This window comes from Odontesthes bonariensis, chromosome 20, assembly GCF_027942865.1.
Source record: "Odontesthes bonariensis isolate fOdoBon6 chromosome 20, fOdoBon6.hap1, whole genome shotgun sequence".
In the NCBI taxonomy this organism is placed as follows: Eukaryota; Metazoa; Chordata; class Actinopteri; order Atheriniformes; family Atherinopsidae; genus Odontesthes; species Odontesthes bonariensis.
The window spans coordinates 9898096-9913931 of NC_134525.1; the positions used below are offsets into that span (position 1 = coordinate 9898096).

At 42.1% G+C, this 15836-nt stretch overlaps 1 protein-coding gene across 2 annotated transcripts in view; it reads left to right on the forward strand.

Moving 5' to 3' along the window:
- Positions 1-15836, forward strand: part of cdh7a (cadherin 7a) — a 149559-nt gene that overhangs the window by 54803 nt on the left and 78920 nt on the right. The window lies entirely within an intron of this gene.

Consider the following 15836-nt stretch of genomic DNA (forward strand, 5'->3'; position numbering starts at 1 on the left):
AACCTCCCGTCTTCACACCAGACATTTGACTAACAAAAAGCCCTTCCAACACACCCCTGGTGTGTTCTTTATCTCTCTAATTAATGGGAGGGTCTAAAAGTTACCAAAATAATCTAAACAATTTCAAATATAAAAATTAATTACAGATTTTGATTCCAAACTAACTCGAGTATATTCTAACTAAATTGATAGAACTTATGATTTACAAACATAAATGGCCACAACAGACATCTTCAAGCCTTTTGTTTTGATTCCTGAAAGCATCCCGTCCCCTTGGAAATGTTTGTCAAGGCAAATAAAATGTAAAATAGGAGAATTAGAGGATAAAAGGGTGAAAAATTGAAAGGAGGCAAATAAGCAGCGGGGTCGTGTTCACCGTAAAGATAAAAACTAAGGAGCAGGTGATCAGTTTTATTTCTTTCCCAATCTTCCACATGAAATAGCTCTGCTAAACTCCTTCTTAAACACGTACTGTCACGAGCCTCTTAAGACTTCACGTTTTAACATCACTGTATTCAGGCTTGCTTTTGTTGTAATGGTTCAGAATTAGACAGCACACACGAGTTAGGACGAGTGATAATTCTAGTAATGATATTAAGAAGAAGACTACTAATGATAAAAACAGGCCAGGACCTTTCTCCAGAAACTCTTCCATTATAACCTGAGAATGAAGCTCTTTTCACAAAGTGCACAGCCGCTGCTCTTCCCCTTTGTTTATACAGACTAAACATAGACAGCTCAATGCTGGTGTTGTGAAATCGACTGACTTTGATACCTCTGTTGCACCAACTTTAACCCCTTATCCACATCTGTACGTACAAACGAGACACAGATGCCCAACGGAAGCACGGCAGTCCCACCTTGAGCAGGGTTTGGGAAAATGGCTGCAGCCCCTGTGTCAGCCTTCTGGTCACTCAGTGGGGTCACATGGCACTGAAAGGGTCGGATTATTGGCTAAATAACAATAAGACTGAGTTGCTCCGTATTTGAGCAAGGGTAATTCTCCTTGGATATATGTGAATGGTAATGGCATGACGTGTCATCTAACGGTGATAGATAAGACTCACTCCTTACACTTTTCCTGTAGTGCACTGGTATGAATGGGTGACTCTCACCATCGTTAGCATTAGTTATGTGTACAGAGACAAATCTCATTTAAATCAGTCTCATTAGAGATTCTAACTAGCTTTTTTGACATGATTAAAGTGGGCCTGCTGGCCAATCTGTGTGAGCTATAACAAAGGAAGAAGAATAGAAAACAATTAAGATGAAGCTGTATCATATATATATAAAAAACTGTCTGGGTCGGATTGACTTCTTACTTAATTTCATTTGACTTTTAACCTTGCAACAGGATGTCTTCTACCTTTCTTCTAAGGTCGGTCGATCGGCGGATTCCGGCTTTGTTCAACTTTTCATACGTGTTTCCAGCCTTTCAGATGATCGAGATGCAAAAAAAAAGATGCCTGACTCTCCCAAAAACGGACCTGCTTTGTTGTGCTGCCGTCGCGTTTGAACCCTCGCAGCAAACGCATGATGTCAACCTCATGTGGTTCAAGCATGTGCAAAAATCAGTAAAAAACTGGCTGAGACGTATCTGATCAGTAACCTGACTCAGGGGTTTAAAAGGAAGCAGCTTCATTTCTAAAGATTGCATTTGGTGACTTGTCTTAAATGAGAAAGTGTTCCTCATGAGCTCTCAAATGAAATGTGAGGAATTTCATTTTCCATGCTGCTACAGATGCCAAAAAATTGGCTGACCGGGGATGGTGGTTACAATGGAACACATTTTCTCCGTGCTGCTGCATTTGTCTGTCTTCCTAGATAGTGGGAGATAAAAGGCTGACAGCGGTGTACCTGCATAGGTGCTTAAATCTGCAGCAAATGAGGTGAGGCGGAAAGAGACAGTAATGCCCTTTGGTAATTCCAAGCCTAAGAAAAGTGGATCAGATGTTTTAATTCTACGTTCTGAGCTCACAAATATTGCCCCTGTGGCAGACTTCCTTACATCTGTCACCACTGTAACCTTGATTAAGTGAGTTAAGTGTCTTTTTTTTGTCCACTGCATTACCTCTAATGCGTCCATCGATGTGTGAATGTATGCGTTAGAGAAAATGCTCTGTTTAACCTGTAATACGACAGATTATAAAGTGCTGTCTGAGTGTGTGTGAATAGGTGAATTTGGCTTGTAGTTCCGTATTTCTGCAAATATTCATATAACGGGAATGAACGGGGGCATACAACACAATAACATTGTTCTTCCTGTAGCTTAGTAGCCTATAGAATCAACAACTGCTCATTCTTATTGATTATCGCCTGTCTGGTGGTGAGTTCTCAGTGGACCACTGAAAGTGTTGCTTGTTTAGATCCAAACTTAGTGAACTGGTCTTAGTTTTTTATTCTTCAGTCTTAGTCTACCTCACTTATCTGTGCAAGGACTATAAAACAATGAACCAATGCCAAGAACAAGCAGTAATGGTTAGACTTCCTCCTCGTGTGGGCGGCGTCAGGGGAGAGAAAAGCTCCAGACTCCGATGTGCTGCATATATGTGCGCAAGACGACCCAGCACTGGCATGCAGAATGGAGCAGGAGTCTATAAATGATTCAGTTAGGTAAAAACAAAATGTAAACAAAACAAAGTTTGTATAAAGTCAGGTCAATATTAGTTTGGTTTTCATTATTCAACATGGTTCTAGCTCACTTACAGGCCGTTTTAACGTGTTTAGACTTCAAAACCTGCGTTTCTGTTGAAACTAACATACCACATGGATTGTTTTGTGCATATATTCTTTTGCTATGCATTCAAGCTTTAGGCGCCGAAAAATAAAACACAGTTAAAGTCGCATTAACTTACTACAGAGTTCACTCACTACACTGAGCAGCCAACCAGAGTGCTATAACTCACTGCCCAACCCGATGGTGATTTAACCCGATGAATCGGCTGAAAAGGGCTCAGCTTTGGTCCAACAGAGCTGACGGGGTTTGAGTACTCCAAATATGTGACATACAACAAGTTCCATTGTTACAACCTTCCCCTTAACTGGGATAAGACGTAAGGGCTGTGCACACCCAGCCCACACTCGGCCTTCTGTAATGTCTGGAGTGTTCATGACGCTCTGCCTCTCTTGTATCCACAGCAGGCATAACGCAGGGTTTTTCCAGTCTGACCACTCATTCTGTCTCTCACAGTAAACATAAACACCAAATAGAGCCATGACATAAGTAACTAAACTGATTCCTGATTAAAAAAAAAAGATAAAAAAAAGTGCAGCTGTAAGCTAGCTAGCTTTTGCATCTCCATCAGTGCTGATGTAGTCTTTTCCTGTTATCTAAAAATGCATTGTTGGTCCCTTTCCCTCTGCTATGTCGGCAAGATGGCTACTTTTGAATGTTCACTGGCTAACTATAGCATGTGAAAATATGGAAGAATGCCATTTAGGACACAGCAAAAGATGCAAATGTGCTGCACTCAGAAAGCAGTTCAGTATAACCTGTGGATAGTTGCTAATATCATTAGCAAGTCAGTGGCAGAGCACCCGGCTGAATGCTGTGCATAATAATTACAGGGACTTGGCTGTAGAGTGCTGGGGAGGGGATCAGAGCTAAACATGGTAAATATGGACTGTTTCTTCTCTTCTATGGTTGTGTCCATAGGTTAAGTCCCAGTCCCAGTGGCTATGCTACTCCCACAGCAGAATGAAAGCAGTATTTGTTGCACTTATAAAGGGGGATCACTCACCTAATTAGGATTGACCCTTATTAATGTCTAAATGTGCAAATCTTGGATTAAGAGATATTTCACAGATTTGTGGTGCTAGATGAGTCAAAGGATCACCAAAGTCAGTGGTATAATTAAGTAATTGCCAAAGTCCTTTTAATGTGTTCTCCGACATTCCTAAATGTTTGGATCAAACATGAAGACAGTCACTTTAACATCATAGATAATGGATATTTCAGTCTGGATGAAATTAGTGGAACCAGGCAGCCCATTAATGATCTAACCCAGAGCAAATAAACGTGTTATACATATATATAGCTGTTCTACAGACTTGGCCGGTCATATTCTGTTGACATCACATTAGCATTTATCACTGTAGGTATTCCTTTTATCCGTCTGTTTTAAAATCACTCCTGGATGACCTCACGGTAAAGATTTCCTCTAAGGTTTTGAACCTCGTGCTCAAAATGCAAGCAAATGCAAATGAGTGACAACAACATCCCGAGGCCATTCTACTTAGTAGGTGGATGTGGAGAAAAAAAAACTAAAAAGAGAGTGACCTCCATAATGATAAGCTATGCTTTAACAGTTTGTGTTTTCATGCTGAAGATATTTCATCAGTTTACCAAAGCTGGTTTAGATGATTTCTAAGATTTAGGACCTATGATGTGTGAGTCAAAGATTTGTAAATGTGCAAGTCTCACGTCCAAAGGTAAGGAAGAAGGAAACGACTTCTTGTATTCAGGGTAGTCTCTCAGTTTGTGTGATGGGAGCAGAGGTGGGTAGAGTAGCCAAAAATTGTACTCAAGTAAAAGTACTTTTACTTCAGAATAATATGACTCAAGTAAAAGTAAAAAGTAGTCATCCAAATAATAAGTAAAAAAGTGCTTGGTGAAAAAAACTACTCAAGTACTGAGTAACTGTTGAGTAACGTCTGATTTATTTGTTAACACAAGCATTCAATCAGACAGACAAAAATACTAAATAATCATCTTTAGGCAAATTAGAGTTCATCTAATTGATACAATAAATTAAAATGAATTAATTACAAAATAGCTCAAATTAAAATAATCCAGGTAAATTCAAGAACTTCAATAAAAAATAAAAGAGACTTAGGAAATGTTTAGTTTCGGAAACTAACCTCTGGATACATGTTTCCTCAAGTTAGATGTTGAGTTTCTGCTGAAATGTCCGTTTGTTTTGGTTGACACAGAAGACACATAATGTAGCTGCTGTTTCGCACTCTTTGTAAGGTAAACATGCTTTCAGTATGAGGCCTCGTCTGTGTCTTCATTTCCCACCGTTGATTCTGTCATTTTTCATCTGTTTCTTAGTTTGTTTGCTACGACTGTAAACTGTAAAGCTAACCGGTCCTGCCGCTGAGATTGAGTGTGGTCATGTGACGAGACTGCACGGCTACGTTTGATTGGTGAAACACAGTCAGGTGGTAGAGCCTTTGGCGGAAGTCTCTCTCTCTGTCAGAATAAAACATTAAAATGAGGCGTACGCGGGGGGATAAAAAAAAAAGAGGCGTAAAATACCAAAGAGGTAAGAAGAAAAGTAACCAGCTCATTGTAGCCCAATGTAGCGGAGTAAGAGGACAGTTTCTGCTGCACAAATCTACTCAAGTAAAAGTAAAAAGTATAGTGATTTAAAACTACTCCTAGAAGTACATTTTTTTCAAAAACTTACTCAAGTAAATGTAACTCGTTACTACCCACCTCTGAACGGGAGGTGTTGCAGCACACGGTCAAGCTTGGTCAGTTCTCAATATGATTTATTGCTGACAACAGTTCTGATTGAAGAGAAACAAGTCCAAACCAGGTGAACGATCCAAGCAGGCAGAAAACATCACAGGAAACTGGCCGAAGAAGGAAAGCCAGCAGTCAAAATCACAGAAGCTCCAAAAATGCTGAGACGAGCCCACAATGCAATACTGATTTGGAGCTGAGCATTCATGCATTTGTGTCTTTGCGTTTAGACTATTGTAATAGTTTGTTTTCATGTCTGAACAAGAAGGAGCCGTCTCGCCTGCAGTTAGTGCACAACCCCTGTTCGTAAAGCTCTTCGTTGGCTGCCAGTTTCCTCTAGGATCAATTTTAAAATTTGGGTTTTAACTTTCCGAGCATTGCATGGTCAGGCTCCACCTTACATCAGTGATCTGATCCAGCCTTACACCCCAGCTCGGGTTCTGAGGTCTGTGGATCAGAATCTTCTGATGGTGCCACGCACTCTTTTCCGGACCAGAGGAGACCGATCCTTCCAGGCTGTTGCTCCCAGGCTTTGGACCGATCTTCCGCTCTCTCTGCGTTCGATGGAGTCTGTTGACGCCTTCAAAAGGCAACTTAAAACCTTTTTATTTGTTCAGGTTTTTGCTTAATTGTCTTGGGGCTGCTATGATTGTCACTGAGTTGCCTTTTGTACTTGTATGTACTTCCTAACTGTGTATTGTTTCTGTTGTACTGTAAAGCGCTTTGTGACCCTGGTCTGTGAAGGGCGCTGTATAAATAAAGCTTACTTACTACTTATTTGCTCAGGCACGGTTGGCAACAGGTGATCAAACCATGGAAGAAGGCTGGAAGGTCTCGCATAGGCACAGGAAAGACGATCCGACAAGGAGTGAATGAACTGGGGAGGCTTATATACTGGTTTGCTTGGAGAGTGGAAGATTATTGATGCACAGGTGAGCTGAGTGGGCTGAACAGGTAGGCGTGGCAAAGTGGAAAAGTACCAGGAGATGAGTAGAACTGTGACAGTTTGCTCTGAGCTTTGATTTATGTGCCGTCTCAGTCTATAGGATGTACCCACACCTGGTGTAGGGATTCCCGTTAATACTTCCAGACGTATTCGCGGTCATCCAAAGATATTTGGTAACCCATTCACATCTTTATCTTATAATTTTTCACAAACCAGGATTGTGAAATTTAGCAGCTACCATTGAGCCTCATGTAGCTCTTCATTTCAGCCCCCACAACCCTCCATATGGGGACTTTCCAAACCTTTCAAATTCTTTCTTAACCCCAGAAACGAAAAAGCCCCAAATCAGATATGCAGCCAAAATTTGAACAAGCCTTAGCTACATCGGTAATTCAGGTTTATTCAAAAGGCAGAGCCTCAAAAACCCAGAGAAGAAAGACCTTGTACTCTTCGGTGAGCAGCAGAATGAACAACTAGTGGCATTTTAGCCGACAAGTACATGTATGCCAGTAATAGAGAGAAAGCACAAGAATGATAAATATTAATATGGGAGAAAAGTACATCGCAAAGTGCCACCAGGGAAGTGGCTGACCATGTTTTTAAAAACACCAGGCTTACTGTATTGTGATGTGAAGTTTGATGCGCTGTAATTTACATATTTATCTCCTCAAATAAGCTATCGTGGACCTCTAGGCTCAGAAATGCTGATGAGTGATGCATGTTTGAAAAAAAAATAACTCGAGTAAACTAATGTCTGAATCAGGCTTGAAGCCCACGGGCAGTTTTCCACAAATTGGTGTTCATACCAGCCAGAGCTTTCAGGTACCTGCCTGCTGAAAATGTCTGATCCAAATGAACACATTTCCATCCATTCATTATCTCGCCTCTACACAGTCAGCCGAGCGGCTCAGACATCCTTAACTTCCTCCAGCTCCTCCAGGGGGGGCCCAGGGTGCTCCGAGGCATGCTGGGAGCTGCGGTCTAATCGCAAGTGAGTTATGACCGGCAATGTGGAGGCAAGCAATAAACTTGGATGCTAAGAGACAGGAAAAGGTGACCTGGACTCTTCGGTTTTGAAATGAACACAAAATGTGAGATAATTTGTCTCTAAATTAGGGATGCGCCGATACTTCCGACACCGATACTTGCACGTGAAACCGATCTTTTCCACCGATCTAACCTGCCTCTGCGAAGGACTGAAAATCAGCCACTGTCTCTTTATCTCTGCCGTGAGAGAGGCAGAAAATGTGAAGAATGAAAGACTAAAGGAACTGATTTCTATTAGTTTAGTTTAGTTAATTTAGTAGTTTGGACAGCAATGCTCTAAACTTTTCATTTCTATTTGAGAGCACTTCCTTGTGTGCAGTTAAAACAAGTTTGTATTGTTCTCACAGGTATTGTTCAATGTTTTTCAATAAAATTAGATTAGGACATTGAAGGTGTGTGCTTTCAGACTGACCTTAACCCTAATCCCTGATAGGGGACATTTTTGTCCACTTGGGGTGTACTTTCTCCTCTAATTTCACACTGGAAATGGTGATACTCATCATATTTGGTCAAGTTGTGCATTTTTGACTATTTTTTTTAATTTCAAACACACATCATATACAATGCAATTTTTCATTGTGTAGAAAAAAGACTCCTTAATTTCTGAAAAGGGACATTTTTGTCCCCTTTTAAAACGACCTAAAAGCATCATATATTAATATTTTTGTCCACCTTTTTTTCATAAATCTTTTATTCCACTTCAGTTCTGATCATAACCACCACGTTTTCAATTATTTTCTAAAATGTAACCCTTTAGATGCCAATTTGAACTTTTTAGCCCAAATTTTAAGCCTTTAGGTGCCAGTATTTTCAAAATATGGAATGCAAAATGGAATTATTGAGTGGGGATAATTATGGTCTGGGATATGTCAATGATTAGCAACAACATTGAATTTCAGGGATTTTTTTATTTTTTTGTTATGCCTGATTTAAAAAAAAAAAAAAAACTCCTTAATTTCTGAAAAGGGACATTTTTGTCCCCTTCTAAAATTATCCCCAAAATACCATATGTTAATATTTCTTTCCACTTTTTTTTTCATAAATCTTTTCTTCCACTTCAGTTTTGATCATAACCACCAAGTTTTCAATTATTTTCAAAAAATTAACCATTTAAATACCAGTGTATATGAGGTAAACATCAATTTCTGTTAAAACACACACACAAAAACTTCTGTATTTTCAATGCATGCAGTGCATAGTGAAATATTCTATGGGGGATTATTAGGTCTGGGATATGTCATTAATGAGCTACACCATCAGTTTTTATAGCTTTTTAGTTTTTCTGCAATGGCAGATTACAGAAACGGATCCCATGTCCGACAAAAATGTCCCCTTTCAGAAATTAAGTTGTGTTTTAAATCAGGTATGATTGTTAAAACACCTGACAGTGTCAGTTACAAAAAATAAAATCAGAATCGGCAGGTCGGGCTTTGTAAAGTTCGGTGATTGGCCGGAAAACTGCAATGCTCTAAATCTAAATCTACAGTCACTTCAAAACACTTAAGACTCTGGTTGCAGACTGCGAGGTAAACTGCAAAGGCAGTTCTTGGCATTTTAAAGAAGACTGAGTGAAACTGGCCTCCAGTAAAAGGAGTGAGAGGCAGGCTGTCATTAGGAAGCATCAATGAAACACTGTCAGGGCTGTAAGTGGGAGCTTTAGTAGTCAAGTGGTAACTGGGGTCAAGGTGGGGGAGTGAGCTCTGCCCACCAAGCAAAGCCTCGCTGTGCAGAGGAAAAGACATTTTGTTAAAATATGAAAGGTGAACAGCAATCTGTCTCAGACTGTCTGTTAAAATTTAGAAAAAAATACCAGCAAAAGGATTTGACACATGTCAGATGTATCTGTCAGATCACCCGGGGCCATATTTACAGTGGTCTGACAAGATCATGTTTTGTGGCACGGCTCTCCCTCAGTAGCTGCTGCAATCATTTAATCATATAGTCACTCTTTCTTGAGTCTCACGGTGGAAAAACCCCCTAAAACAACTACATCAAAAGACTGGCATCGGCTCCAAACGTACTCATATAGATTAAAAGGAAAATAAAATCAAGCAGATTCAACATAAGCCTCTATGGCAGTGTGATCTGTCAGCATTTCAACAACGCAGGAGGAAAAAGGTACGTGCAAAACACCTAGATAAATATTAAAAGGGCACAAATGGAAGCACTAAGCTGGGAACAAAAGGAATAATAAATTAGAAAAACTGTAAGATGGCTTGACTAAACTAAGTTCAATGGCAAACTGACAAGGAACAAAGAAAATCCAAAAGAGTACATGTGCTCAGTTAAAAATGACACATGGTGGAATTGAAAGCAGGTAAAAAGAGCTTTATAGTTCATCACAGTCATTATTTTATAGTAGGGATGCAGCAATACCACTTCTTTTCAAACCGATACAATACCGATACTTGGATCTGAGTACTTGCCGATACCGAGTACCGATGCCGATACTTCTACCACAAAAAAAAATGCAATGAATTGGAAGACAGGTTTCGGTCTCACTAGCCTAACCACACTGTTCCTGACTTCTCGACATCTCCCCGAGCCGGCAATCTAAAAAAACTAGGGCTGCGCAACGATTAAAATTTTTAATCTAATTAATCACGTGATTTCCCTGATTAATCACGATTAATTGCATTTGTACGCAAAATCCAAAAATTTCCTTGAATGACTGGCTGGTATCAGTTGTGTGTTTTGCCTTTAAGTGATATTTTAGACTGGAACTACTACGCTGAGAAGACAAATGGAGCATCGCGTTAGTTCTGGCAGACCACGTAGTCAACGCGCCCTTTGCCTATTGGCTGACGCCGACCCAACCCTTATGGCCAGCTGCGCTCAATGGGTAATCAGCTGATGCTCGCTATTGGATGCTGGCATTTGGGGCACTTCATTTAAACTTGGTTTGCTGTCACTGCTTTTTTTTTTGCTCTCTGCTTGCAGCCTTCCACAGCAGCTCCCCGCGTAGGGGCAAAAAGTTTTGCTTCTGCTTACAAGACGTAGCTCCGATTAGCATACGCGCCGATGCTAGTATTTTTATTGTGCTGCTTACCCTGTCGTCCGGCATGGATCCCCGCTGCCGGCGGAGTCGGAGATTCGGCTGAGATTCGGCTGAGATTCGGCTGAGATTCGGCTGAGATTCGGCTGAGATTCGGCTGAGATTCGGCTGAGATTCGGCTGAGATGGACGCGTGGAGGACATTCAGCCGAGCCAAGACGCGACACCGGGCGAGCTGTCACAGCGTGCGGCAGTCAGAGTCAAGGTAGGCCGCGGCGGGCTCCTGTACGTGGCAGGGCTTGCCGCGGTTAGACACGCGGCTTATTTTACACCGATTCACATGATTTGCGTGACTATTGGTCCGTGGATCCTCGCGGTGATGCTCTAAGGTGGAGCGCGCGCCTCTGGCGCTACACGCTGTTGATCGGCATTGTCTGCATTACAGTCTGATGGGTGCGGCGTCACCTGTCGTGTCGGGGTGCGGAGTGCTTGTGCCTGTGGATACAGTGGGAGGTGATGTGAGTCAGCGGATTAACAACTATTGCCTTTCCTCGGTCAATGTCGGAAACATTGTTTGGACTAGTTCCTCCTCTCAGTGCTAGCTACAGCATTGCTCGTTTATCCACCAGCAAGCAAGTCTATTTTTATTTGTTCCCACTGTATTGAATGCAAGCTGCCAGGTAAAGTGAAGTGAGTGCTTTTATAATAAAATCAGAGATTCATTGACAAGTTTTCAGGGTTTCACTGTGAACTCAGTAGAGGGAGAATCAATTCTGTGCATGGAGAATGCTAAAGTCAGAGCTGTCTGCGCTGAAATGACCACGGTGTCATGAACTGAATCCCATGCTCAATGGATGAAGAATGGATGGATACAAAAGCATTTTGTGAATGAAGCCCAACTGTGGCTGTGGTCGAATTGATCTCATCATGTAGATCCACTGTGATTATTATTGCTCATGTATGTTCTGCTTGTATTAATTCGGCTCATCGTTGATAGGCCCTGAAAGGTTTTGATCCTGAAGAGAAGAACGTCAGGATGCTACCCTGTTTGCTATAGGAATGCACTTCGTCGTATAACAACCTCCAGAGACCTACAGTGACACTTCACTACTTAGCTGCATTTTTTGCTTAACAAAAGCAGCAGTAAGAGGCTGATTAGCTAGGCAATCGTTAAACAATACGAATACGAATACTTTATTGTCCACAAGGTGGAAATTTGTCTTCAGTTTCACCATAGACATATAAATGGAGCCTAAGTGTACTTGGCTGACTGAACTACCTTTGAATATTTATTCAACTGGTAAATGAGCTCTGGGAATTATAAAATTTTAAACAGTGGAGGTCTCTACAGACGCTCATATAGAGCGATTTAAAGAGACTTGTCCAGTAAAACACAACTGTTGCCTCTAACAGGAATCCTTTATTTAACGCACTATAACTGACAATAAGATAGCTAGTCTTATGCTCTATAAAGCAGTCCCCTAAGCTACAAATAACACCATATCATAAGGATACATACTGCTCTCCTGAGCACCGCTGTGTGAGCTGCGATGCTCATATACTAAGAGAATCATACGTACTGGCCAACGGCTTTGCGCTTCCCGTCCAAACAATCCCTGCCGTCCTCACTCGTTTCTTTGGGGCCATTTAGGGGACAATTTCAAGCACAATGCGTCCAACAGTTTTTGTGTTTAAAGGCTTGAGCATAAACACAAGATGGCACTTGAGATCAGTGATGCACTCGATGATTTAAAGGATCTGACATCTGTAGCAGTTCTACAGCATATGTTTGTGATGCTTTGTGGACAAGCGTCCGGCCACTTCGTGTAACACCAGCCTGATTGTGATTGGCTCTTGCGCAGCAAATGGCATGCTAATTTGCATGACATCAAAACATTTCAACCATCGTCCCCACGGTTGATGCCACAACTAAGCCTGATTTATACTCGGAAACCAGGTCGTCTGCGTGTGTGTCGCAGTTAACACAGACATGCCCCCCCCCTACTCAGACACTACGCAGACACTCTGGTGCACCTCCTCAAAATTGTAACTCACCGCAAACATCGCCGCAGGGAGGAGAGAAGGAGGCCTCTGATTGGTCAACTCTACATCCGCTCTACACTATGCGTATTTCCGGTTTGCTAACCGGCTGACGCTAACCGTGACGATTCTTTCCCTCTCTGCCAGCTCCAGTAGTAGCAATATTTCTTCTATTTCTAGATCAATCAGCTGCATCTCAATCAAAGTGCGCATTCGTCCAGTCGCATTGTTGTTGAATGACCTCCGTAACCGTAACACCCACAATCCTAGCTTGTTCGTGATTGTCCCTCTTGCGTTGTGGCGTGGGATTAACATAGCGTAGACAGCGCTTCAAGGCATAAATCAAAAATAACTGCGTCGTGTCTGCGACAAGCTCACTGCAACACACTGCTGCGAAGTATACACGAGCCTTTATCCCTTCAGGAGGAGCGTTGTCCTTTTTCCTTCTGTGAGAAGTAGCCTGTAAAAGCAGATTTCAGCTGTGAACTGATAAAAGAGCAATCTGTCCAGTAAGTACTGGTGCAGGATGAACCTCTGAGAACATGTTGCAGGAAACACTGGAGGCTTTTCTTTCTTCCCTTTAGTTTCTTGCTTGCAAATTCTGAGTGTTGCTTTCTGGGAATTTGTATACGACTTATGCATGTGATGTGCTCGTGTTAGGAAGCACTTGCCTCTTCTCATTTTGTCATTTTGGAGGCTGCCGGTCTTCTTGGAAGTTTGAAATAAATGGCATCCTGTTTCTCTGCTTACTAAAGCCATTGTGATGCCCTGTTGATGCAAGTTGCCATGCTACGTGTCATCTTGCCACAGCTAGATTTTCAGTATATTTTTACTTAAACCTGCTATAAGCTGATGTTCAGCTAGCTGGAGTTTGTGCGTTGGGAAGGTAGTTTTCAATGGGTCATTGAAAGGTTTTTCCACTAGAATAGCTGCCTACTGGTATTTTAAAAAAAAAAAAAAAAAAAAAAAAAAATTTGTGCAGCTGTGCCTCTGGTAAATAAAACAAGAGCCACTGGTAGGGCTTAACTTTGCATGAAAGATGCTGATTAAGATCGAAAATAAATTTGGGATGAAGTCAAATCATTAAAACCGCTCCCGGAATTGATGGCACGAACAGCAATGACAGAGGTCATTTGTGTTATGCTTTATGGCATTTAATTGTGTGGATAGAAAAATATGCAAGCTCACGGTGACTTTAACTTCCTAGGTGGTCAGGTGAAGTGTGTTAAGGCTCTGCTTTGCTTGGATGTTGCTCTGCTTGGCTTTGATGTTGCTCTGCTTGGCTTGGACGTTGCTCTGCTTTGCTTGGATCTCGTTTTGCTGTTCTTGGATCGGATCTTGCTCTGCTTTGCTTGGATGGTGCTTTGCTTGGATCTTGTTCTGCTTGCTTGGCTCTCGTTTTGCTGTCTTGGATCAGATGTTGCTCTGCTTGCTTGGATCTTGCTCTGCTTGCTTGGATCTTGCTCTGCTTTGCCCTGCCGCAAAGCGCTGTCGCTGCTGTGGAGACCGAATATATTTTTATGGTGTACCTAAGTGGTTGAGTTCAATGCTTGCCCCAATTAAATACTCGCATCACATTTCAGTCTGTTAATGTGAGCCTACGGCAGTTCCACCTTTTTAACGTCAAGCTTAGTCGCGGTTTAATAATTATTTTGTAATATTACTACTACTAATCATAATGGTGTCACACGTTGGTAGCTAATAAATCGTTGGGGGGGGGGATACCCTGGTTCCAACTTATCAATTGGCTGGCTGCATTTCAGTATGGTCTGTTTGGGGGGTTTGTTGCCTTTACAGCAAATGGAAGGCACTCCACCTGAGGATGCTGCTGTTCCCTGTCTTGGCTTCCATGGAGCTCATGGAAAAGTCGGGAACTTCCTCCGAACAGAGCCATACCGCCAAACATAAATTGTATGCATTCAGAATAAGCTTCTGAAATTCATCTCTGTTCTCGTCTCATTTTGACGAGAGTGGTTCTGACAGAAATGGAGCATCGCGTTAGTTCTGGCAGACCACGTAGTCAACGCGCCCTTTGCCTATTGGCTGACGCCGACCCAACCCTTATGGCCAGCTGCGCTCAATGGGTAATCAGCTGATGCTCGCTATTGGATGCTGGCATTTGGGGCACTTCATTTAAACTTGGTTTGCTGTCACTGCTTTTTTTTTTTTGCTCTCTGCTTGCACCCACCACCTCCCCTGCTCCACCGACTTCTCATTGCCAAACAATGTCATACTGTTGTTCATTGTTGCTTGCTCTGTTCTAGGGGGTTTGTTGCCTTTACAGCAAATGGAAGGCACTCCACCTGAGGATGCTGCTGTTCCCTGTCTTGGCTTCCATGGAGCTCATGGAAAAGTCGGGAACTTCCTCCGAACAGAGCCATACCGCCAAACATAAATTGTATGCATTCAGAATAAGCTTCTGAAATTCATCTCTGTTCTCGTCTCATTTTGACGAGAGTGGTTCTGACAGAATTCAACTTGGCAGTGTGTACAGATGACTTTGGTTCTGTCGACTCCGCCGTCTGGAAGAAATTTAAAATGAAAATGTCAGAGTAAAAGTTTCTTTTCCGGTTCCGCAGCAGACAGCAACAGACTTTTACAATAATAAAAATTTAATAAAACGGGTGGTTTGTGGCGTAGTGGGTTGTGCAGGCGCCCCATGTATAAGCAGCTATAGTCCTCGCTGCAGCCGGTTCGAGTCCCGTATTGGAGGGCCCTGTGCTGCGTGTCGTTCCCTCTCTCCGCCCCCTGCTTCCTGTCTCTCTGAACTTTCCTATCCATTAAAGGCACAATAGCCCCCAAAAAAATTATAAGAAGAAAATAAAACCTGCGTTAATGCGCGATAAAATATTTATCGGCGTTAAATAATTAACGAGTTAACAAAATAATAACGAGTTAACTCGCCCAGCCCTAAAAAAAAAACACAACAAAAATGACAAGCCACCCTCTGATCGAGGTCTTCATGCAGTAAATTGGCATCGGTTCATGGTTAACCTTAACGAGTACGAGTATATTAGGATAGTCGGTACCGGTGCATCCCTATTTTATAGTTCATTACAAACCCAGTCACAATGCATTTAATTGTTCTTATATATGCCTAAACTCAGCCTCCCCTCAGTACTTTAGAAGCACGTGTTGCCATCCAGGTGGAAATCAGTGAAAACAAAGGCACAGTGACGTTTTTAGAGCGTTCAAAGTCCAAAGGAAAATTTCAGCAGGCGTACAGTGGCACAGGGAGGCGTTCCAAGGGAACCAGTGCTTTGCTTACAGCACAGGCACAGAGATCTCTGAAGGATTACACAGCTGACTGTCAACGGGAGGTACAGAGCTCAGGCTTAA